Genomic DNA, 24838 nt, shown 5'->3' on the forward strand with positions numbered 1-24838 from the left:
AACTTACACTGGATATCCATACCATTACTCAGGTGGGTCTCAATTCCCAGCGAGGTTCCCTCCCTGGACACAAACTGAAGGTCCCCCACCATTTTTAATCTCTTCACATTTCCTCCCCTGGAGGAAACTCTAAAATACAAGTACATGGAGAAAGTAGAATATTTCCTCACACTGGAGCCCTGGGTGGTCCTCCAGATTCCCTGCACAGTGGCCTGTCTTATCTGGGAAGGAAGGGCAGTGGGAGTCAGAATGACAGAGGGGAGAATGCATGTCAGGGGAGCCTGGCTTTCTTGAAACAGAACATGACAGGCCTGGGAGAACCATTCAGAAAGGATGTAGACCTAGAAGGGCCTCAGGCGGACATCTGCATAGAGAGGGAGGGGGCCGTGGTTGAGCTCAAACTGAGCCCCAGATGGTAGCAGGCCTCAAGGCAGGGGAGGGAGATGGTGAGTGATGATGAGACAGCTATCCCTTAAGCCTTGTTTCTCACCCACTGACTTTAGCCACATATGCATCGTAGGTAGTTTAGGGTTCCCCAATCCTTAAATGTGGGTGTTACAGTTCCCTTATGGGCCGTTCTGCCCCAACCCATGGATGGCCTGGGATTGCTCACTGCAGTCTCCTCCATGATCCCTGGGTTCTCCATGTAGGGCAGAGATCCAGGACTCAAAGGCCTAGGCTCCTTGCCTGGCCTCCTCTCTGTTCCCTCTCTAATGCTGTCCCTCCCCTCCCTGGGGTAGAACTGCAAGGGATTGAGCCATAGGCCCTGGCTGATGATCTGGGGGAAAGAAGAAGGGGGTCCACTACAGGTCAGGTCAGGGTTCAAAGCCAATTCCCCAAAGGCCAAGGAATGACCAGCGAGTTCCTTTCCCATGATGCCCCACGGCGGACCCCACCTCAGCAATCCTGCCAAAACCAAGGCAGTCATGTTCAGCCAACCAACTGAACAAGCTCAGGTAGGAGGTGTTCTGCCTGCAGCTGGAGGCTTGACCTTCATGATCCCAGAACCAGTGGACTGCAGTGGAATGAGACACCCTGTACCCTGGAGAGAGAGGAGTCAGGAAGGTTCAAGCCAGGCTGACCCTCTCACACACCAGCTCCCCTATCATGCTGGGAGGCATTCCTTACCGAGGATGCCAACACAATACTCCTTAATGATCGCTTCATTGTGGAAGTAAAGGTTGTGATGAAAGTAAATCTTCCTGCGGCCAGTAACCTGGATGGCTGAGTTCCTCCACCTGTCTGACCAAGAAGGAGAAAGAGGATGGACTCAACGGGACCATTTCATCTAGCTGGGCTGAGGTGTCCTGCTAGCTGGAGTGAAGCATGAGTTTCCCCTTCCCAGCTCTGCCACTGAGACACCACCGGGCCCCAGGGGGGCCTCAAACTGTCTCAGACACCGGACCCCTCCCACATCGCCCAGCTCCCCAGCCTGACCATCATGTAGCACAGCAGGACTTCATCATGGTTTCTGACCCACGCCGACATCTGGGTGGGCCAAACAATCTACCTCTGGTCAAGGAGCCTCTAGATGATTGGGTGGGCAAGCCTCGTGAAACCCTGCAATTTGCAAGAGCACAGAGAATGTGGAGCACGGCTATCTCCCAGACATTTGGCCTGTCACCCTCCCTTGTTAATCCTCTGCCTCTGGCGAGGAAGCAACGTCACAACTATGGTGATTTTTGGGGTGGGTGGAGCCAGGCCAAGACGGCCTGCGCTGACTCCGGATAGGAGGCAGAATAAGTGGGCAGGTGGCTGCGGCTTAGGGGCAGAGGGGCGGAGTGTGTGAGGCGGCTGCTTCCTCAGGGTTCATGAGCTCTAGGAGGCCCTGGTGTGCTGGGTGCTGAGCATGCTCTGCTGATGTCCGAGTGTGCGGTGTCCTCTTATCCTGGTCTTCCTGAGGGGTGGGCCTGTACACTTGAGGGAAGCCCTGTAGGTAAAAAGGGCTGCAGGGTTGTGCATCGTGCTCCCCATGGGGCTCGTGTAGGTGCAAAAGAGGTTATATATGCTCAGGGCCTACACCGCCTTGGGTGCAGCACCGGCAGGGTGAAGAAAGCGTATCTGGGGAGCTGGTGCCTGCCTTGTGGAGGTCAGCAGCCCCATGCACCGCGAACCCGAGTCTTCAGCACCTTGTGTTTCTGGGTTGAGCCTGTTGGAAACAGGCAGTCAGAGCGGGGGTGATTCAATGGCTGGCACGGGCGTGCAGACTCCTCTTCCTCCAGGGCATTTCCCAAGGAAACGTACCCTTTAACTTTGCGCTGTGCGTGAAGGGCCCTTGGTACCGTGATTCTCCCTTGTGAGTGCTGTGCTTGGTTCCCCTTCCCTACCACGTGCTCTCACGGCTCCCACTGGCAAGCTGGCCTCGGCTCCCACACTTTCCCCCATCTCCTGCCTCCTGGCTGACCCCTTGAGCCTCCCACCTGGCTCCTCCCCCACCCAGCCTCCAATCCCCGCTTGAAGCCCCATGCCTATCCCCTGCTGCTAGCCATCCCGAATTGGCAGCTGCAAGGATATGGCTCTGGCCCAGAAGCCGGAGATGCCCTGTGGCCTGGGGGATTCACGGAGCCCAGTTCCAAGTGAAGGACCTCCAGAAAGTTCATTGACTGCCTGGGTGTTCTGGGTCCAGGGCCAGGCTGTGCCCGCTGGCCCTCCTTCTGCCACTCCACGTCGGTCTCCTCCTTAACCAGCACCTCTACCCCAACCATTATGTCTTCCACCATCAGCACCGCCTCCTCTTCCAAGGCCGCCTCCTTGTTCTGTGCCCCGGCCGTCCTCTCCAGCAGAGCCTCCAGGCTGAACACTGTGCCCTTCTGGTGCTCCCACAGACCTCGGCCTATGCAGTCCAGCCCATCCTCGTCACCCCTTGGCTCTGGGGGCCGCTCTTCAGGAGGCCTGCTCCCGAAAAGGCCCATGGGCAGCGACCTGCGGAGAACCTAGTCCCGAACTAGGTTATATTTCATAGTTAATAAAATTGAACTATGGGCTCATTCATCCCTCAATGAAGATGGATCTCAGTATCCTACAGTAACCCATACATTTGAACTATGGTGTCAGCCAGTCTTGAAACTATTTGGATCCAAGCTTCCTGCAGAGAAGGAAATCCTAACTAGAGATAATTCTAAATAGAATAGTTAAATATTCTTTCATTTGGGTGAAGCGTTCACATATGATATTCTTTTATATTCAGCATAATTATAAACATTTAATTTTAACACTTTCCAAAAAACTAAATTTATTATAAAACTTAAAAAGAGAATTGTATATTCCTCATTTAAAATTTTTAGCCTGTTCAAATCTAAGAAGTCCACTCTGGAATACACGAAAATGAGATATGAAATGAATAAGAAAAGAAAATACAGCAGAATGTACCAGATGTTTTCCATGTGTTGGATGTACATATGTCTGTTAGCTTTTAGTGGCAGACAGAGTGCAGTCTACATAATTTCATTCATAGTAGATGCCTATGCATCATATAGTCACAGATAAATATTATTTCTCTGAAGATTTAAATAGAAAGCTAGGAAAACACAACATGCACATATGCTGAATTATATTTAAACAAATGTGAATTATATGGTTAAATGATATATTCAAGGAGCTTCCTATGAGTCTCTCACTGGGTAGTTTAAGGATTAATTAAAGTTCCTAGGCTCTTTCAAGCTAAGAAACACTATGTAAGTGCTATGCATTATCATGGTAAAACGAGAGTGAGGCATAAGTGATTTGCAACCTCACAGGCTCTTTGAAATGTGTGTCTAGCCTGATGGACAGTTTTTACCAACAGTGTTGGAAAGTGCTTATCAGATTTGAAGATGAAATTTGCTCTATTAAAATTGTCCTAATTTGCCAAAGCAATCTTTGTTCTATATATATGTAGAGTGATGTTTCTCACAATAGAAGAAAACTTGGGATGTGATTTCAAAGGTAATATAATAAGATAGAATTTTGCCATCAATTGTAACTTGTCTATTATCGTTTCATTGACTCAGCTGTTGCTCTTTTAATTAGTGCAACTAAAGTCTAGTTAATTTGCATAAAGGTAGTCATCCCATTTTTGTACTTTTAAAGACACTCAGGAGACTTTTCACTGTTTCCATAAAGCTTATATAGATTTTATTAGCATGTTTCAATTATGTAGCACTGCAATAATGTCAATCCTATAATGTAATATACCATTTCTTTTAATAATGTTTTTTATTTTTATTTCCATTTTTATTATAGATTCAGAGTACATGTGCAGGCTTGGTACAAAGATATATTGCGTGATGCTAATGTTTAGTCTTCTATGGATCCCATCACCTAGATAGTGAACCTTGTACCCAACAGGAGGATTTTCAGCCCCTGCCCCTCTCCCTCTGTCCCCCTTTGAAGTCCCCAGTGTTCAATGTTCCTATCTTTATTTCTGTGTGCATTCAAGTTTTACCTCCTATTCATAAGTGCAAATATTCAATATTTGATTTTCTGTTTCCTCGTTAATTTGCTTAGGTTAATGACCTCCAGCTGCATCCATGTTGTTGCAAAGGACGTGATTTTGTTCTTTTTATGGCTGTGGACTATTCCAGGGTTCCTATATACCATATTTTCTTTATCCCATCCACCATGGATGGGCTCCTACGTTGACTCCATGTCTTCGCTATGGTGATGAATATGAGAATTCATATGTCTTTTGGTAGCTTTAATGATTTATTTTCCTTTGAGCATATACCGAGTAATAGGATTGCTGGGTGGAATGGTAGTTGTATTGTTAGTTCTTTTAGAAATTCCCAAACTGCTTTCCACAGTGACTGAACATCCTCACCACCGGTGTATAAGAGTTCGTTTTGCCCTGGCACCTTGCCCACATTATTCTTCTTTTTATTATTTTAATAATAATAGTCATTCTGACTAGGTATGAGATAGTATCTTGTTGTGATTTTGATTTTGATTTCTCTGATGATCAGTGATGTTGAGCACTTTTCTTGTGTTTCTTGGCCACTACTATGTCTTAAGAAGATATTTTATATGAACATACAATTATTTCCTCTACTGATATGTGAAATTCTGCTTATATCCTTCTCCTCCTACTACATGATTTTACCTGGATAATGAGTCAAAAAATGTGATATGCTGGTAATATATTTTATTTCATACTTGTAAAATGTTTTTCTTTGAAAAACACCACATGTTCTAATTTTTAATTTTCTTAATTCCTTGGAAGTGGCAATGGAGACAGGGAAAGTCTAAAGCAATTACTTAACAAGGTGATTCCAATGTAAATAGTATATTGTTCATTATAAAGTTATTTTGTTTCTGAGTAAAATTTTAAAAAATATACAAATACAAAATAATATAACAAATACCAATTTAACACACTTAAAAATAACAGCTATTAAGATATTCCATGTTCTATTTACATTACCTCTGGTTGTAATTGGAATATATGCTCTCAGGTTTGTTTCCTTTCTTCCATTTCCTGAGGCACCATTGTCATGAACTTGGTATTACCTTCATATTTTTTAAATTTATTAAAATATTTATTTCTAAATAACACTGGTATTTTATAACTTTTTAACGTTTATGTGAATAACGCATTATTTTGCATTTTTTTTCTGTTAACATTCTTGTTGAGAGTCACCATTATTGATGGCATAGTTATCAGTCTACTGAATTCTCATATTCCATGATGTGTTTATTGAAATGCTACAATGAAAAACCTTCCCTATGCCTCCGGGTACACATGTGTGAGAGTTTCTAATGAATATACTAGAAGAATGGCTGGACTGCAGTGTGTGTACAGTTTTAACTTTGAGGGGATAAAACATTCTCATTAGCTCCCTGGACTACCAATGTATTACTATTGTTGATCCATGCTAATCAGCTTAGCATATGTCTTAGATTTTTCTTAGATTTTTTATTTTTAATGAAGTATTATTATGTTACATTGATTAGAACCAGCATGTGTGTGTTAAATGTTCATTTTGTGTAATAATTACAGCTATTTTCAGGCCTCTATCAGTATGTGAGAAAAATAAAATGTTAACAGAATGATGACTTTAGTAGGGAGATAAATCTGAAAATCAACTTTATTTTCCTGACACAGTTCACATAAAACACAGATACTGCTACTTTTTCAAGGGCAGCATGCTGCAGATTGAGTGATAATAAATAGATATGCATTGAGTCAGTAGTGGCTGGGGATGAGTAGTTTCTTTCAATCTTGCCTGGTGATGGAAGAAGTATTTGACATAGTTTTTTTTTGTTTTTTTTTTTCCTATGTTGTCCACTTACGTGACACTCCCAGGTCATCATGTGGTAGGTCTGGGGAAAATGAAGGAAATAATAGGCTAGATATATATAAATTATGTGCTGGAAATAGAAGCTTAGCACACAGAGAGTAGTTGATTCGTCTGGCTACAGTGGTTTTGTCATCTCTTATATACTCACAACTACCTATTTATGGGCTGTTTGCTAACGACTATTTAAAAAAATCTGTTTCAGCAGCAATGACCTAAAAATGCAAGTAGGCATTTAATTAAAAACTACTCAGTTTCCCTTTCAATCAAATTATGGGTTAAAGAGTGCCAATAAACACATGGTGTAATCAGGAAGCCTTGTAGTCCATGTTGGGACCACAGGCTGTAAGTGATATCCTGAAATCCAGAATACAGAGGGCTGAGGGGAAAAAGCAGCTGCTATTTCAGAAGGTAATTCTCAGTTACTTTAAGAAAAGTATGCCTTGACCGGGCGTGGTGGCTCACGCCTGTAATCCCAGCACTTTGGGAGGCCAAGGCAGGTGGATCACGAGGTCAGGAGATCCAGACCATCCTGGCTAACACGGTGAAACCCCGTCTCTACCAGAAATACAAAAAATTAGCTGGGCATGGTGGCGGGCGCCTGTAGTCCCAGGAGAATGGCGTGAACCCGGGAGGCGGAGCTTGCAGTGAGCTGAGATGGGCCACTGCACTCCAGCCTGGGCGACAGAGCGAGACTGTCTCGAAAAAAAAAAAAAAAAAATTAAAATTAAGAAAAGTATGCCTGAAGATGACATTTTCACAGGTTTAGTGTGTGAATTTGGAAAAAATAAGCATATAATTCTGAGATGCCTGGCTTTTCATTTATATCATATTGCTATTTTTAAAAACCAATTGTGTACATTTTTCATGCTAATTTTTCCGCACTTAAGAAATATGCATCAGTAATTGTTAGTATGTTAGCTCCATTAGCTACAGAAAAAATTCCAAAAGAATTGAATAATGCCATTTAGATGTTTCAAACAGAAAATTAAATCAAAAAATGGTTTGAATTTTTAATCAATCATTGGAAACAAAATAAAGCTGTTGAAATTCTATTGTGCCAGAAATAAAACATTGAAGAATGTGTGATAAATGATTTTTAATGTTCAGTTAAAAAGCTAAATATTGGTGATAACTTTTATTGGTGACAAGAAGCAACTTTGGAAAAGCTTGCAAGTAACTTTATGTAAAAATCAATATAAAATTAAAAGAAATGCATTTTCCAGAAAAGAACTATGTATAATTATTGTTAAGAAACAGATTAATTCATATAAATATGTTCTAGAATTGTTATTCTGCCTACTATTTCTAATATTTAAATAATAAATTTAAAGAAGTTATTTTTCTCTTTTGCTTCAAGATATATAATTGTGGTTTTAAATTTTTGAAGGGATTTCATTTTCAAAAATAGTTGGAAGATAACTATTTTATAGATCCATCAATATAGTAAAAACAATTTGCCTATAACAAAATAATATATTAAATAATAAATGACTTTGTATATGTTAGTACTCTTTTATCCTAAAAAAGTTTCCATTGGAACAATAAAGTTTTTAGTCACCCTAATTTTACTAAATATCATTAGATAGTCCTGTGAATTGATGGGAAAAAAATTCTCATCCTTACATTCTTGACTACACTCTGTACTTATTATTTTAATATTTGACAAGCTAATGAACGAAACTTGGAACCTAATGTGGTTTCGATTTATATCCCCGGATGACTAATGAGCTCAAGAATCTACCCATTTTTCGTTGCTCATTTGACTTTCCTCTTTTTTAAAAAGGATCTAATTATTTACCTGTACTGCTTTCTTCTGCTGGACTAGATTGTATATATTTTTTCTTGTATGTTAGTATGAGTTATTTTGATTATTTTGGATACTGTTATTTTTATTTATATTTTTCTTAGTGATATTCTGGAGTTTTATAAATATCCAAGATAGTTTTTAGAATTTATCGTCTGAAGATTTTCAAAAAGCTAACTCGGAAGTCATTTGTGGCCATAATGCTAACTTGAAATTAAAAAAATTATTTTGCCATTTTAGCAAAACACACTTTAAAGATACTAATTAGAAAGCACTGAAGTGCTCACTTCCATCTTTTTAAATAAAACTTGCATTTAAATAGTCATTTCAACAAAATCCTGTACCCTTACAGTAAGAACCAATTATTAAATGTTGATTTCCTAGCTCCTGGATGGTTTTCTAAATATTTCACAATTGTCATTTTGGTAATAATCACTTAGCATACTTGTGAGAATTACTGGTTCTCCAGGTCTCGTTTCAGATGATTGAACCAGGATTTTGAAGGAAAATAGCTAGAAGTTTCTGGGTATATATTTTATTTATGACCCACATAATTATTTGAGGATGTTTGTGAAATGCTAATCTGACACATAAGAGAAAGTAAAACAACAACAACAAAAACTAAAAACAGAACAACAGCAACAATAAAACAAACAAACAAAAAAAACCCCAAAAATAAGCCACACACAAAGAATATCAAGCCAGGAGTCAGGAATAAATATCTTATCTTTTCCTAACTTCAGCCTTCTCAAGTCATATAGCCCTATCTTCTTTTTCATTCTTTGTAAATACTACTCCAACTGTCTAGCACTTCACAGTAGTAATTAACCTGTTAGTTTGCAATTTAGCAAAATATATGTAACCTATTTCTGAACATTTTCTTTAGGATCATTTTTCTAGCTATACAACATGGGTCAGTTAATTCTATGTATGGCTATAAAATAGCAGTATTTAACAAAAATATTTGACCACTGTGGCAAAATTATCTTCTGTAAATGATCCACTGCTACTAAGATTACATTGACATTTTGGAGACTGGTGCACGTGGTGGGGCGGGTCTTCGGGTAGGAGCAATGTGACAGAGGACAGGTGGGGCAGTGGGACAACCACGGGGACAGGGAGGGGCAGTGAGGGAGTAGGGAGAATGGTTTCTGGATAAAACTGTACCACCTCAGGTCATCTTCAGGTGTTACATTCTCCACAGACAGGTATTACATGTCATCCTCAGGCATCACATTCAGGCCACAGATAGGTACGGGTTGAAGGCTAGGGTTTGGGGATCTTTCACTATTGTGTATTTCAAATCACTAAAAGATTGTAAAATATTTAAAATATTCTCCCCCTAGAACATTTTAAGTAGCTTGATTTAATCTTTCATCCAAATATCATGCTGAGTGTGGTGATTCACCCTTGAAATCTCATCAGTTTGGTAGTCCCAAGCCAGCAGAACACTTGAGCCCAGGTTTTGGAGACTAGCTTGGGCAGTATGGGGAAACCCTTGTTTATTTTTAAAAATACAAAAAATTGCCCATCTGTGGTAGAAAGTCCTTGTAGTAATAGCTACTTGGGAATCTGAGATGTGGGAAGATCAGCTGAGGCTGGGTGGAGGAGGCTGCAGTGAACAGTGCACTTTGGCAACAGGAGATATACATGTCAAGAAAGAAAATATGCAAAACATCACACTGTAGCTCATAAATAGGTAGTTTTCAAATAAAATTATTTAAACGGGGGCATTCTTCATATTGCAGCTTAGGAAAATTATGATAGCTTTTCTTATCTAAGTTTTAGAAATGAGATTTTTTCAGGTACATACTAAAATGCAGCATTTGTCCATGAAGTTAGCGCCCCTTTGCTCTGAGTTAAAATTTTACGTATTTAAAGTAAGAAATACTAAAAATATGTCAGCCTCGGGAAGGGAATTTTACTTGGGTTTTCAACACAGTATGTAATAAAATTTTATCTTTTTAGCTTATTTATTTTTACCTAAATATAGACAGTTTTTTACTACTTACAGTGCAATGGTAGAAGCAGATTGTCCTGGCAAGCTTTCCTTTGGTGGCCTCAATAGAGAAACCAATGAGAAGATGCTTAAAGCAGTATTTGGGAAACATGGTCCCGTATCAGAAGGTAACTCTTAAAACTGTGTGTGTGTGTGTGTGTGTATTTTCATATGTATATGTCAATATGTATGTTTAAAATCTGTATGTTTTATATATATATATATATATATATATATATGCTTTGAAAAAATATATTTTTTTCAAAGTTCTTTGTATACCTACATTAAAATGCCTTATCAGTTTTAAACTCTTATTTTGTCATATCTGTTTGATATTTGGAAAATTCTCATAGTACCAGGTTAAGGTTCTATGGAAAGGATAACCTACTATGCAGAAAGGAAAATGAGGAAAATAAATGTGTTGTGGAGTTCAGGAACAAACTGGAATAAAATAGACTGACTGTAGGGGTGACTTAGTCTTAAGAACCATAACAGTTATGTGAAATGCAATTATTTTTTAGTTTGATGTAACTTTTAGATGGTTAGTACCTTGATGAGTCTGTTATATGAATGTAAAATGTTTTCATATATTTTAGTTCTTTTGATAAAGGATCGAACCAGCAAATCCAGAGGCTTTGCATTTATTACTTTCGAGAACCCTGCAAGATGCTAAGAATGCTGCCAAAGATATGAATGGAAAGGTAAGAGTCCCTTATTAATAATATTCTAACTCTGTTCTTCAATTAACAATATTTCTAGGTCTTTTTAATATTACTAAACTTTAGAAGACAGTAGAATGTCATATGAAGCCATCTTCTTCTTTGTGCCATATACATGCAAGTGTAGTTGGAAGGGTATTGAAATTAACATTATATAAATTAATATATGGTAACCTTTTTCTATGTTTGTATTTCAATATGAGCGTAAATAGATTTTAAAAGGTTTTGAAGAGCTTTAAAACTTATAAGGAACCCTCATGTAAATGGAAGCAATAAGTCAATATTTATTAAATGCTGTTAATTGAAGTGCTTCCAATTCATGGAAATACTTTTAGAGTGTGGACAAACTGTGGATAGACATCTAGACAGATTCATAATAAGGAAAGATTCTTTCCTTTTTGAAGAATATATTTTATGAAAATATATTCTTGAGAAAGTATATTTAAATAAGACCTTTACATTTAAGGAAATATTAAGTAGTTGAAAAAAGAGAATAATATGAAGACACTGAAGTCAGATAACAGAAGAAGTAACTGGCATTTTTGCCCCATCCTTGCTTTTTCTCCTAAGGACATTTCTTTCCTGTCACCAAAGTTATGTAACATGAATACCTAATTACGCATTTCCCCAGTGTGTTTGAGGACTTGTTTTGATTCAGCCAATGGTCTCTTGTCCTGTTGAGTCTTAAATCTAGGGATTGTATCTACTAAAGCTTTAAACTTTTATGTAATTATATTAATTATTGAATTCCTTTACACTGTAGTCAAGATCATTCCATTCTGTGCCCTTTAGTGCTTTTTTGCTTTATAACATTATCCCAATCATGCCGGGCATGGTGGCTCATGCATGTAATCCCAGCACTTTGGGTGGCCGAGGCAGGCAGATCACAAGGTCAGGAGAACGAAACCACAATGGCCAACATGGTGAAACCCTGTCTCTACTAAAATACAAAAAAAAATTAGCCGCGTCTGGTTGTGTGTGCCTATAGTTCCAGCTACTCAGTAGGCTGAGGCAGGGGAATCAGTTGAACCCAGGAGGCAGAGGTTGCAGTGAGCCGAGATCACGCTGATGCACTCCAGCCTGGCGACAGAGCAAGAGTCCATCTCAAAAATAAATAAATAAATAAAATAAATAAGTAACATTATCCCAATCTGTTTTTAGCTCCTGTTAGTCTTTATGCTATCCCCAAAATGCTTTTTTGGACTTCTTGAGAATTATCCTTCCCCATGTATGTCTCACAAATAACAATTTATGCTTCAAAAACAACTTAGATTTCATATTTTCTTCCTCATTGCATATTGTAGGTATTTTGTACTCACTGTACTATGTATTAATCTATTGATTGTGAAATTGTATATAGTGCATATTTAAGTCTTGCTATTTGCTTTTATTTCTGTTACATCTAGAACACTTCCTGGCACATAGCAGAAACTACATGTTTATTCACTCTTATAAATTTGTATTTTAAGCTGTGGTAGAAATCGAGAGTTGCTTTTGGTTCATGGCTTTGTGATAGGTATGGAGATAATTTTGACTTATGTATAGTAATCTATGATAATTTCTTTTTTCCCTCTAGTTTTCAAGCAAAAGAGTAGATAATTTATGTAAAGTTTTTGTTCATTCATTTGTTTGTTTTTTAAGATGGAGACTTACTGTGTCCCTAGGCTGGATTGCAGTGGGACCACCTTGGCTTACTGCAACCTCCGCCTCCCGGGTTCAAGCGATTCTCCTGCCTCAGCCTCTGAGTACCAGGGGCTACAGAGGCATGCCACCACGCCCAGCTAATTTTTGTACTTTGAGTAGAAATGGGGTTTCACCCTGTTGGCCAGGATGGGCTCTATCTCTTCACCTCGTGATCCACCCGCCTCAGCCTCCCAAAGTGTTAGGATTACAGGTGTGAGCCGCCACACCCAGCCAATATTATTTCTAAATTACTTCATCTCACATATTTTATTGTGTTAAAATAAATATGAATGTTGTATGCACATAACTGTTAAGATGGCCAATAAAGGAGGTTCTTAGAGTTTTCAGGGGGAATTAACAGTTAAGGAATTTTGGCTGACTTCAGAACACTGGGAAGGAAGCAGCCATGGGCAAATCTGGGGAAAATATTTTGAGCCCAGAAATAAAGAAAGAAGTTTCAAGGTAGGAACAACTGGCGATGTGGCTTCAAGAGGTCTTGTCAGGGATTTAAGTCCTTCCTCCAAATAACAAAAGCCATGTAATTTTTAAATCGCATTATTAGCTGAACTGTTTTCAAAAATTGCTGTGGCCTGTAGAAAAGATTACAGCGAAAAATGTTACTATGAAATTAATTGGGATATTTAAGCATTTCTGAGAAATTACATGAAGTATTATATTAAGATTCATTTTTTAGGGGCACATCTAAGTCAATATAAGAAATGAGTAAGGCAAAATACTTTAATGAGATCAAACAAGGATCACATTTACAGAAACATTTTTAGAGTAAATATAGAATTGTAAATCATATGGGGACATTTTATGTAAGTGTTAGCAAATCAAACAAGAAACAACTTATAATGACTAATGTGACGAATCACTCTGAAAAAGTAAGCTCATTTTTTTAAATGACAAGTTTCATTGGAACACTGAAACTTTTAAATCAGTGATGTGAATACAAAGATGAAGTGGGTTATATATTGTAAAAAACCGATGTGACACATTCTTCCATAGAATGTGTGATGGGTCAATCTTTTTTTTATGATTGAGTTTTTTTTTAAATAATGGAGGAATTTTCAAGGAATTTGAATAATAGAATTTGTGTTTGATCCCTTAATGGAAGGCATGTGCTCAGTAAATGTCTCAAATTTGGCATTGTGAAAGATGTGTTCATTTTAGGAGAAAAATAGTTTCCTTTTGGGAGAAAATACCTCGAATTGAACTATAGTTGATGTAAAAATGTTTGTAAAATGTGCTTACATTAAATGTGCCAGTGTTATTGATAGTACCCTTAATACTTGTAGTCTTTGGATAGAAAAGCAATAAAAGTAGAAAAAGCCAAGAAACCATCTTTTCGAAGTGGTGGTAGGTGAAGACCACCAGCTTCCTCAAGAAACAGAATCCCTTCAGGAAGTCTGAGATCTGCAAGAGGAAGCAGTGGAGGAAAAAGAGTGTGGCTTCCCTCACATGAACGACACTTGGGTAATGTTTTAAAACATAAAGATGGAACCATATGACTGAAAGAAAATAAGTTTGAAGATATCGAAATTTCTGAATTTTTTTATTTCCTTTTTGAAGAGAAAATTAACTTGTTGATAATAAGCAAAATTATTTCTAAGTACTAAAGGTGTATTATAAGAATGATTGAACTAATATCTAAAATTTGTTTTAAAATTGTAATAAGTTTGCATTGGAGTAACACACATCTCAAACTGAGTTGTGTTTATGAGTGCTGATTGCCTGTACTCAACCGGTTTTCTGCATAACTCATTTATATTCATTACACTTTAGAGTTTTCTACTTTGGGGCCCAGAACTTCATATCAGTTGTATTATCAAAGTATGATGTAATATTTAAAACTTTCCAACAGGAAAAAGTAACTCAGTACTTAAGATTGATTTTGCAATATTGGTTTTCTTGTGTATACATGTGTAAACATCTATGCAAATCTATTGCTTTGTAATTTTGATACGGAGAGTTTGTACATTGGCCTGCCATAAAGCATTTTCTTTTTTTTTTTCCTTTATTATTATTATTATTATTATTATACTTTAGACTGTATGGTACATGTGCGCAACGTGCAAGTAAGTTACATATGTATACATGTGCCATGCTGGTGTGCTGCACCCACCAACTCGTCATCTAGCATTAGGTATATCTCCCAATGCTATCCCTCCCCCTTCCCCCCACCCCACAACAGTCCCCAAAGTGTGATGTTCCCCTTCCTGTGTCCATGTGTTCTCATTGTTCAATTCCCACCTATGAGTGAGAATATGCGGTGTTTGGTTTTTTGTTCTTGCGATAGTTTACTGAGAATGATGATTTCCAATTTCATCCATGTCCCTACAAAGGACATGAACTCATCATTTTTTATGGCTGCATAGTACTCCATGCTGTATATGTGCCACATTTTCTTAATCCAGTCTATCATTGTTGGACATTTGGGTTGGTTCCAAGTCTTTGCTATTGTGAATAATGCTGCAATAAACATACGTGTGCATGTGTCTTTATAGCAGCATGATTTATAGTCCTTTGGGTATATACCCAGTAATGGGATGGCTGGGTCAAATGGAATTTCTAGTTCTAGATCTCTGAGGAGTCGCCACACTGACTTCCACAAGGGTTGAACTACTTTCCAGTCCCACCAACAGTGTAAAAGTGTTCCTATTTCTCCACATCCTCTCTAGCACCTGTTGTTTCCTGACTTTTTAATGATTGCCATTCTAACTGGTGTGAGATGGTATCTCATTGTGGTTTTGATTTGCATTTCTCTGATGGCCAGTGATGGTGAGCATTTTTTCATGTGTTTTTTGGCTGCATAAATGTCTTCTTTTGAGAAGTGTCTGTTCATGTCCTTCGCCCACCTTTTGATGGGGTTGTTTGTTTTTTTCTTTTAAATTTGTTTGAGTTCATTGTAGATTCTGGATATTAGCCCTTTGTCAGATGAGTAGGTTGCGAAAATTTTCTCCCATTTTGTAGGCTGCCTGTTCACTCTGATGGTAGTTTCCTTTGCTGTGCAGAAGCTCTTTAGTTTAATTAGATCCCATTTGTCAATTTTGGCTTTTGTTGCCATTGCTTTTGGTGTTTTAGACATGAAGTCCTTGCCCATGCCTATGTCCTGAATGGTATTGCCTAGGTTTTCTTCTAGGGTTTTTATGGTTTTAGGTCTAACATTTAAGTCTTTAATCCATCTTGAATTGATTTTTGTATAAGGTGTAAGGAAGGGATCCAGTTTCAGCTTTCTACATATGGCTAGCCAGTTTTCCCAGCACCACTTATTAAATAGCTAATCCTTTCCCCATTTCTTGTTTTTGTCAGGTTTGTCAAAGATCAGATAGTTGTAGATATGTGGCATTATTTCTGACGGCTCTGTTCTGTTCCATTGATCTATACCTCTGTTTTGGTACCAGTACCATGCTGTTTTGGTTACTGTAGCCTTGTAGTATAGTTTGAAGTCAGGTAGTGTGATGCCTCCAGCTTTGTTCTTTTGGCTTAGGATTGACTTGGCGATGCGGGCTCTTTTTTGGTTCCATATGAACTTTAAAGTAGTTTTTTCCAATTCTCTGAAGAAAGTCATTGGTAACTTGATGGAGATGGCATTGAATCTATAAATTACCTTGGGCAGTATGGCCATTTTCACGATATTGATTCTTCCTACCCATGAGCATGGAATGTTCTTCCATTTGTTTGTATCCTCTTTTATTTCCTTGAGCAGTGGTTTGTAGTTCTCCTTGAAGAGGTCCTTCACATCCCTTGTAAGTTGGATTCCTAGGTATTTTATTCTCTTTGAAGCAATTGTGAATGGGAGTTCACTCATGATTTGGCTCTCTGTTTGTCTGTTATTGATGTATAAGAATGCTTGTGATTTTTGTACATTGATTTTGTATCCTGAGACTTTGCTGAGTTGCTTATCAGCTTAAGGAGATTTTGGGCTGAGACAATGGGGTTTTCTAGATATACAATCATGTCATCTGCAAACAGGGACAATTTGACTTCCTCTTTTCCTAATTGAATACCCTTGATTTCCTTCTCCTGCCTAATTGCCCTGGCCAGAACTTCCAACACTATGTTGAATAGAAGTGGTGGGAGAGGGCATCCCTGTCTTGTGCCAGTTTTCAAAGGGAATGCTTCCAGTTTTTGCCCATTCAGTATGATATTGGCTGTGGGTTTGTCATAGATAGCTCTTATTATTTTGAGATATGTCCCATCAATACCTAATTTATTGAGAGTTTTTAGAATGAAGGGTTGTTGAATTTTGTCAAAGGCCTTTTCTGCATCTATTGAGATAATCATTTGGTTTTTGTCTTTGATTCTGTTTATATGTTGGATTACATTTATTGATTTGCATATATTGAACCAGCCTTGCATCCCAGGGATGAAGCCCCCTTGATCATGGTGGATAAGCTTTTTGATGTGCTGCTGGATTCTGTTTGCCAGTATTTTATTGAGGATTTTTGCATCAATGTTCATCAAGGATATTGGTCTAAAATTCTCTTTTTTTGTTGTGTCTCTGCCAGGCTTTGGTATCAGGATGATGCTGGCCTCATAAAATGAGTTACGGAGGATTCCCTGTTTTTCTATTGATTGGAATAGTTTCAGAAGGAATGGTACCAGCTCCTCCTTGTACCTCTGGTAGAATTCGGCTGTGAACCCATCTGGTCCTGGACTTTTTTTGGTTGGTAAGCTATTGATTATTGCCACAATTTCAGCTCCTGTTATTGGTCTATTCAGAGATTCAACTTCTTCCTGGTTTAGTCTTGGCAGGGTGTATGTGTTGAGGAATTTATCCATTTCTTCTAGATTTTCTAGTTTATTTGCGTAGAGGTGTTTGTAATATTCTCTGATGGTAGTTTGTATTTCTGTGGGATCGGTGGTGATATCCCCTTTATCATTTTTTATTGCATCTATTTGATTCTTCTCTCTTTTTTTCTTTATTAATCTTGCTAGCGGTCTATCAATTTTGTTGATCCTTTCAAAAAACCATCTCCTGGATTCATTTATTTTTTGAATGGTTTTTTGTGTCTCTATTTCCTTCAGTTCTGCTCTTATTTTAGTTATTCATAAAGCATTTTCAATTTAAGAAATGTAGAACTTTAATTTCTGAAAAGAGTCTGTGACTCTGTAAAGGTCTAAAAACCATTGCTTCACAGATAGGTAAGCATCTTTCTTTGCTGGAGGATAAGTCACTGAAAATGATATTTATGAGTGATTTACTTAATAGAAATGAGAGGTCCATTTTTACATGTAAAAGAAAAACAAACTACATACTAAAAAAAACAAAGAAAAAAACTACTGGATGGGCTGTGCGAGGTGGCTCATGCCTGTCACCTCAGCACTTGGGGAGTACAGGACAGGTGGACCATGATGTCAGGAGTTCCAGACCAGCCTGGCCAACATGGTGAAACCCTGTTTTTCCTAACGATACAAAAAAATTAGTCTGTTGTGGTGGTGTGCACCTGTAATCCAAGCTACTCGGGAGGCTGAGGCAGGAGAATCACAGGAACCTGGGAGGCAAAATCTGCAATGAGCCAAGGTTATGCCATCGCACTCCAGCCTGCATGATAGGGCAAGAGTCCATCTCAATAAATAATAAATAAACCTATTGTTTAACTTGTATTATCTATTAACCAAACTTCAAAACTCTAACAATTAACTTGGAGTTTTAATATCCAGACGTGTAATTAATTGGAGATGTTTTTTCAAGTGGAAATTGCAGTGTTTGCTCCATTTTAAGATGCATAGCTTCATGGATGTTTTGTCTCCATTGATCTTGAGGGTGAGGTTCAATTATACTCTGCAACGTACAAGAATGTGTATATATATTCTAACCTGTAACACTACCTGGCAATTGGCATATATCTACATTTTTGTAGATATATAAATATTTTTATATTATTTAATATGCAATTTTTAAAGACTATTAAAATTTAGTATAGTCTAATCTGAAAATTAGTGTCTCATAAGGAAATTTTAAGAATTCTATATTGTGTTAACAAATTTTAGAAACAATGTATTTTCCTGATATGTTACTTCTTGGTATTGGAAATGTTTGAGTTTCTTTGGATGGAATTTAGTTTATCTTTATGATATACTTTGAAAATTTTTCCTCATTACAGAATGATATAAACAGTCACTTATCATTTTTCTTTTAATATTTTTATGCATCTTTTATTTAGATATTTTAGTGATTTCTGTCTCCTGTTCACTCCCCATTTTCCTATATCTCTCTCTCATACCAATATATTATGATACTTGAGTTTCTTTCTAGATTTTCTAAATGGACTTTTATTGCTTAAAGTGTACTAATATGTAGGAATGCTAATTTTATTAGTTTAGACAAATGTGAATTTGTTATAAAATGTAGAAAATATTTGTAAACTATTAAAACTTAGCCATTTAAGAAACAGTGATGTTAGTTAACTAAAAAGATTTTGTTTGAAATACAGATGATGGTGGCTACACTCCTGATCTCAAGATGAGTTATTCTAGGGGACTCATTCCAGTTAAAAGAGGTCCATCTTCAAGAAGAGGAGGTCCTCCTCCTAAAAAATCTGCTCCTTCTGCTGTGGCAAGAACCAATAGTTGGATGAGAAACCAAGGTAAATGATACCTGACAGAAAGACCATAGTTTTTGTATGACTAATATTTTACCTGAATGCTTAGCTTTAAGTTCATTGAGCCAAAGAGAAGTGACACATACCTGAGCATAATTACTGATTGTTAGCTTTTATTATAGTTTCTATCTTACTAGGTACATTTCAGATTTATGTGAAGAAATACTTGAGCTTCTCATTGCAGATCAAAGAAGTGATTAGAGTGAGGCCAACATTCCTTTTAATCCTGTGTTTGCTAGAAAATTCCCCTTAATTTTTCTAAAAGTTCATATTCTTTGATGGTAGGCTTCTTCATCTAATTAATTCTTCCATTTCCTAGGTCCTCTGGTAGTGGTCCCCTGGTGTCCCATTCTAAAGATTGCTTGTTCAGTTACTTTGTTGGGTTGGTGTCTTGCTCTTACCAGGTGAGAGTGCACTGGTGAGATGATGGCTTACTACAGCCTCAAATTCCTGGGCTCCAGCAATTCTCCTGTTTCAGCCTCCTGAGTTTCTGCAACTACAGGCATGCATCCCCACACCTAGCTACATTTTTTTCCTATGTTTTTGTAGAGAGATGATGTGACTACATTGTCAAAACTGATGTTAAAGCCCGGGGCTCAAGCCGTCCAGCTGCCTCAGCCTTCCCCACTCACTCACAGTGTTAGCCGCTGAGCCTGGCCATCCAGATTCTGAGACCTCAGTAATGTGTATGTACAAGGCATACTCACTGCTTATATGAAGATTCAAAAGAACTACAAGAGCATTTAGCAGACAAGGAGTCATTGGGCTTAAATATTATTTAAAAATAAATTTAAGGCTTGGAAAGTAGACATGTAGGAGTCCAAAATTCTTAAGTGGATATCACAGAAATGCAGAGTAGTGAAATATAGGTGTATGTAAATCAATAATTGAGATTGTACCGGGATATTTGAGCATTAACACAAGATCCTTAGTGTACGATTGGAAATTATTTGAGGAGAGAATTTAGAACTAAGCAACATGAGGTGAGCAGTAGGATTGAATAGAAGTAATATTTTTGAGAAGGAGAATCGTAAGACTGCAGACTCAACAGAAGAAAACAAGACAATAAATAAAAGTTCTTAGCAAGGAAGTTTAAGCAGAACAAGTTAAAGTTCTTACTTAGTCCTCCATCCTAATATGGAGGAAATTAAAAAGTGCGATTTTCAATTTTACATTTCATATGTAGAATATCGGTGAAGGTAGCTATTTATTGGCTTCAGGATACCCAAGCCAACACATTTCCATTAGAAAATTAGCCAGTGAACGTATCATATGTGAAACACTGACCTCTAAGCAATAGCAAATGAAGAGTATATTAAAGGAGAAACTTTTCTATTTCGAAATAGCAAGAATGTTGTAATGGATGGCCCCTTTCATAGCATTGCTTATTGCAGTAAAAGCAAATCTTGGCCATCATTAGAAAATCTTCACTAGTACATTTTAATTTGTCCAACATTTAAGATAGAGCCAACCAGTTAGAGATAAAGGAGAACTTTTATGTAAACATTTAGCATATAGTCATTCAAAGGTAGCTGTATTTATGTATGTGTGAGATGGACTGAATGATATTGGGAAATTCACCTTCCTCGTCTGAGAAAGGACAATGTATGTAAACTTTAAAATCAGTGAAGGGTTTGATGGTTTTACACGTTCTCCCTGTGGCATTAGTAGTCATCAGTAATTCATGTGAAAAGGCAAATAATAACTAAGTAGTTATTAACCATTACAATTGAACTTTTACCTAAGAATTAATGTTGGCTTCAGCTTCATTAGAAGAACTGGCCTTGTGGGAGCCATGGGATTATCCAAAGCCATAAGAAATATTCACAGTGTCATGACTGTCTAGTAATTTAGGAAACAAAGAATGGAGTCATAGAAGAAATAATTTTAAAAAGTTGTTTGAGAGAAGAGAAAATAGTGTTTCAGATTTGGTGTTCTTTACATAATGTTCCATCATTTTAATGTTAAAGGTCCCATATCACGAAGAAGAGAGAATTAGGAAGTTCCTCCATGCAGAGTGACAATCTCTTCCTGGAGAAATGGTCATATGTCATGAAGAGATGATGGTTATGCAACTAAGGATAGGTAAAGGAAAAATTATAAAACACGGTTGATTTTTTTTTTTTTTTTGCTGTAGTGATGAAAGTCATATAACAAAATTAAATATTATAAGATAAACAGTTGTGTTTAATACATTCTGTGTCATGCAACAACTACCTCCAACGAGTTCCAGAACATTTTCGTCACACCAAATTAAAACTCCAACTACCAGTTAAGCAGTCCCTTCCATTTTCTCCCTTTCCTCAGCTGCTAGCAAACACCAATCTGTGTTCTGCCTCTGAACTTACCTGTTGTGGGTATTTAATCTTAATGTGCTCAAACACTACATGACTTTATGTATTTGTCTCCTTTCCTTTTGCATGATGTCCTGAAGGTTCATTTACATCATAGCACTTCACTCCTTCCACAAGCTGTTAAGCCATTATTTTATCTGGGTTGTTTCCGCCCCAGTATTTCTATGCACCAATATTTGTTTGAGTACACTTATTCAATTCTGGGTGTATATGAGTGGAATTGCTTGGTCCTATGATAATTACGTTTGTTTTCCTGAGGAACTACGACATTTCTCCATAGTAGCTGCATCATTTTCCATTCCAGCTAGCATTGAATCCGCTTTCCAATTTATCTACATCCTCTCAAACACTTGTTACTTTCTGCTTTTTAAAATTTATTGCCATTCCAGTGTGTGTGTGAAATATGATATCTTATTTTGGATTTGAAATGCATTTTCTGCACCCATCAACTCGTCATGCACATGTACCCTAGAACTTAAAGTATAATATGAAAAAGAAATGCATTCTCTGAATCACTGAATATGAATATCCATCCCATGTGCTTTTTGGGCATTTGCCTATTTTCTTTGGAGAAATATCTATTTAGATGTTTGGCCTTTTAATTTTGTTTAAGTTGTAAGTTAGTCATCTATTGGATACTAGAAGTTGAAAATTTAAAATTTGTTGCTTAAACTTATGCACACAGAAATCATCCAAGTTCCCAAACAACTAGGGATTATGCTCCACCGTCTAGATGCTATGCATACCGTGATTATGGTCATTCTAATCGGGATGAACATTCCTCTAGAGGATATAGGTACTGTAACTTTTTCTGGATTTGTTAAATAGATTTCTTAAATTGTTCATTCCGACTAACATTGTATCAAGGCTCCAATTTATCTACATACTCTCAAACACTTGCTGTTTCCTGCTTTTTAAAATTTATTGCCTTTCCAGTGTGTGTGTGTGAAGTATGGAAGCTTCTTTTGGATTTGAAATGCATTTTCTGAATCACTGATTATGAGTATCTGTTTCATGTGCTTTTTGGGCATTTGGGCATTTTGGGCATTTGGGCAATTTGGGCATTTTATTTGGAGAAATATTTATTTAGATGTTCGGTAATTTAATTGTGTTTAAGTTGTAATTTAGTTATGTTTTGGATACTACAAGTTGAAAATTTAAAATTTGTTGCTTAAACTTGTACACACAGAAATCATCGAAGTTCCCGAGAAACCAGGGATTATGCTCCACCACCTAGAGACTATGCATACCGTGATTATGGTCATTCTAGTTGGGATGAACATTCCTCCAGAGGATATAGGTACTATAATGTTATCTGGATTTATCAAATAGATTTCTTAAACTGTTCATTCTGACATTAAAAAGACTTTTTTTTTTTTTTGCAATTTAGTTATCGTGATGGCTATGGTGAGGCCCTTGGTAGAGATCATTCTGAAAATCTAAGTGAAAGTTCTTATAGAGATGCATTTCAGAGATATGGTAAGGGTCCAGGGTGGATTTGTAAATTACAGAATTTTATGTAATAGACCAGATTGTTATTTTAATGAAATTCTAAGGAAAATTATAAAGGACATATGCAACATGTTTAAATATTGAGTATTCTTAACAGTAAAAAGCATAGGGACTGATATGAAGGTGAGAACTTCAGTTCATGTTAAGAAAATGTGACTCAACATTTACTTTAGAATTAAGTTTGTTAAGCTTCAAAATACTACTCTTACACTTCTTTTAAATGAAAACTTCTGACTATTGAAGGCTTGATTAATATCCTGTCAACCAAGGCACAGGAAAGCAGATATTTCCAAATAGTACTTTAACTAATTCATGCTTTAATGATAGCAGTAAAAATGTTTAAATGTAGTCTCACATATTATTTTATCAACCCTGCAGGGACCTCTCCTGGTGCACCACCTGCATGAGGGCCTCGGATGTCTTATGGTGGAAGCACCTGCTATGCATATAGTAATAAATGAGACCAATATGGCAGAAGTCGGGAAAGTTACTCAAGGAGCTGTGGTGATTTTTATTATTGTGATCGTGAGCATGTTTGCAGAAAAGACCAAAGGAATCTGCCTTCTCTGTGTAGGGTGCTCCCTGCTCCTCGTGAAGCATATGGTAGCTCAAGTTATGTGGCATCTAGAGTAGATATTGGGGAAAGTCGATCTGAAAAAGGAGACTTAAGCAGATATTAAAGCAAGTGTTCAAAATAATAGTTATTGCATACCAAACCTTGTTTGCAAATCAGAAATTGAAATGTTATTTCTGCATCATTACCTGTATATTACTAAGAGAAACATATTGCTTTGGTGGAGAGAGGTAGATATTAACTTCCTCCTGAATTTTTTGAGGTATTGAAAGGAAAAGGAATTTTTTTTCAAAGTAATTTCATACTTGTGGATGCTCTTTAAAACATGTTTAGATGTAATATCTACCTTAAAATTTTCACAATAAAATTTTACATGTACTGCAAAATGCCTGGTGTTATTGGTGAGCCGCACATGCTTTAAGCAATTCAGTAGGGGAATAAATTGTGTAGCTTGTTGTACATTTTCCTTTGTTTCTTTGAACATACATAGATACAAAATTAGGCATATGTTATGTCTCCCTTGCAAGCTGCTCAAGTTTTCTAATTAGGCTGTTTCTCTTTAAAAACTAACAAGGTTAAAATGTTTGAGAAGTCTTCAGAAAGACTACAAAACTGTCTGCCTCACCATAAAATGCTTATTTTTTAGAGGAATAGTACAGGTCAAAGGAAATAATTAAGATGTCATTGATACTAAAGTTTAAGACATCTGGAACATTCTACGTAATCATTCTGTGACTGAAGGAGGATAATGGTAATGAAAACTTTTTTTTACCTAAATCAGAAGTGAAGCAGCTAAGTTTCTCAGGTGCATAGCATGATGAATTATAAATGTTTGTAGTTTAAATAGCAAAAAGTAAGTGTTTTGCCTTGTGAGGTACTCACGTTAATTTTTTCTCGAATATTTTGACAATGGATGTTGTAAGTAATGGTTTAGTAATACATTCTTACAAATAGGAATTATCTAGAATGGTTGGGATATTAGCAATTTTTTTTGAGATGGAGTGTAGCTTTGTTGCCCAAGCTGGGGTGCAGTGGTTCTGTCTTGGCTTATTGCAACCTCTACCTTCTGGGTCCAAGCTATTCTCCTTCCTCAGCATCCTGAGTAAGTGGCATTAGATATGTGTGCAGCACAGCTGGGCTAATTTTATGTATTTTTAGTGCAGACAGCATTTCGCCTTGTTTGCCAGGCTGTTCTTAAAATACTGATCCACCCTCCTCGGACTCCCGAAGTGCTAAGATTACAGGCATGAGCCACCACTCTCAGCCTATCCGATTTAATTGATAATATGAATGGAAACACTTTAAAT

General features: G+C 37.3%; 1 pseudogene; it reads left to right on the forward strand.

Annotated features, from left to right (window-relative positions):
* The first annotated feature begins 10097 nt into the window (after window positions 1–10097).
* On the forward strand, window positions 10098–23637 carry LOC129053380 (RNA-binding motif protein, Y chromosome, family 1 member F/J-like; annotated as a pseudogene).
* The last annotated feature ends 1201 nt before the right edge of the window (window positions 23638–24838 follow it).

The sequence above is a fragment of the Pongo abelii genome, chromosome Y (assembly GCF_028885655.2).
Source record: "Pongo abelii isolate AG06213 chromosome Y, NHGRI_mPonAbe1-v2.0_pri, whole genome shotgun sequence".
NCBI lineage: Eukaryota > Metazoa > Chordata > Mammalia > Primates > Hominidae > Pongo > Pongo abelii.